Consider the following 1956-nt stretch of genomic DNA (forward strand, 5'->3'; position numbering starts at 1 on the left):
CCCGGGGCGTACGGTATATGGGAACGAGCACACGTCACGAATTGTCTCTAATCACTCTCTGCACTGTAAGGCGCCTTGAAGCGTGCACCCTCAGCATTCATCTTTGCGCATCTGTGAAAGGTAAACTCTTGAGCAAACTCTGAACCAGACACTCAAACTCCAGCTAGCATTAGGGGTAGCATTCCCACGCTACTTGAACACTTTGTTTACGCTCAGTGCTGGATTTTGGGAACTTTAGGACGAGTGGGACTTTTCTTCTATCTGTCAATTCGTTTTGTTTTGGAGACTCTTGGCTGTCTGTGTTGTATAGTGCAGCTTAAATAAAACGTTTTCGAAAACTGTGCCGGCTCAAAAGTTGTAAGAAATCCTCTCCAGCTCTTTTAAGTCTCTTCAGTTTTGTCATTTAAAGTGAAACTAGATGTATAACTGGAGCCTCACTTATGCAAATGGTGAGGCTCCAGTTCGACATCTAGTTTTACTTTATATGACAGAAGTACGTCAGACTGCGCCGGACTGGGGGATCACTTCCGGTTATTTTTACCATCTTAAACATTTGAAATCCTCCCCTAGGCAATTGTGACACTTCATCTTGGCTCCACCTAGGACACTCTTCAATCTTCCATCACTTCTCTCTTCTCCCGCAACACTCTCGTCTGTCGGTAGTATGTGGCGTCTTTGCATTACCACCAATCTCACCACAGCAAGAAAGGAACAGGTTTTGGCAAGAGAGGAGGAGACTGCCTGGCCCAAACAGGGATCGAACCAGAGACTTTGGCGTTACTAGCACCACGCTCAAACCAACTGAGCTAACAGGCCTTGTTCTCACTGTCCTCTCTGTGCTGCAAAAAATGGAATTCAGGGAAGTTTCTTTTGTCCTTCTTTGAATAGAAAGCCCTGCAATTCAGTGTACGGGCTTTCTCGTGCTGTTTAATGGTTCTTCAAAAATTCAAATTCAAATCCTACACTGGCCTGAAGTGCCCCCCCATTTCACAGCATTTTTCAGCTGATTTAAATGTACCTAAAGGAGAAGCATTATTGAAGACCATCAATTACCAAGAGCTTTTGTCAAAGGTTTTGGTGGTCACTTTTAATGACCACAGAGAGCTATGACCTCGGTTTTACATCTCATCCAAAAGACAGCGCCTTTTTACCACACAGCGTCTCCGTCACTATACTGGGGCATTGGGACCCGCACAGACGTCAGGGTGAGCGTCCCACCGCTGGCTCCATTAACACCGCTTCCAGCTGTAAGCTTTGCTTTTCCCTGTAGGTCATCCTCATCCGGGTACTATCCTGGCTCACAGCTTCTAAGCTTCAGTGGGTTTTCAGTTGCGAGTTGAAAGGGGATGCAAGTGATGGAGCCGCTCGCTGCAAAAGCCACTGCATTGGCCAGGAATCGAACCCGGGCCTCCCGCGTGGCAGGCGAGAATTCTACCACTGAACCACCAATGCACGCTGCAAGGGTCTACAAAAAAGACGCTTTTTTACCACTCTGTGCTGGATGTTGGGTCCCAAGGGAACTTCTGGACGAGTGAGAATTTTCTGCTATCAAAATTTGGTTTCGGAGACTTTTGGCAGCCTACAGATGCAGCCATTCAAAATGCGTGGGCGATACCGCATTATTTTGCGGTACGCTGTACGCAGTCTACCGCAAGCTACCGGTAAATACCGCGAGTTACCGTAAATTCTCCTATAATACGACAAGCAAAATAATAGTATCCGGAATTTCCGCAAGGTGGAGCTAATAAAGCTCAACCTCTCATGTTTGAGCTGTGGCCAAAGTCTTTAACGAAGATATTACTAATAGTATTAATAATGAATGACCTTGGACAAGCTGTAAGTGTAAACTCAAAGTATTGCCCTGGTCAACATTCTTTTTTTCATTGACCGTCTTTGTAAAAGTAACACCACAGCATTTCGCAATCACGCATTTGTTTCCAATCATGCAAAGTACAG

At 45.7% G+C, this 1956-nt stretch overlaps 1 non-coding gene across 1 annotated transcript; it reads right to left on the reverse strand.

The window, feature by feature from the left end:
• Positions 1 to 1381: 1381 nt before the first annotated feature.
• trnag-gcc (transfer RNA glycine (anticodon GCC)) lies at positions 1382 to 1452 on the reverse strand. The gene has a single exon. It is a non-coding gene; the product is annotated as a tRNA-Gly (tRNA).
• Between the last annotated feature and the right edge of the window lie 504 nt (positions 1453 to 1956).

The sequence above is a fragment of the Atractosteus spatula genome, unplaced genomic scaffold (assembly GCF_055471065.1).
Source record: "Atractosteus spatula isolate fAtrSpa1 unplaced genomic scaffold, fAtrSpa1.hap1 Scaffold_74, whole genome shotgun sequence".
Lineage (NCBI taxonomy): Eukaryota > Metazoa > Chordata > Actinopteri > Semionotiformes > Lepisosteidae > Atractosteus > Atractosteus spatula.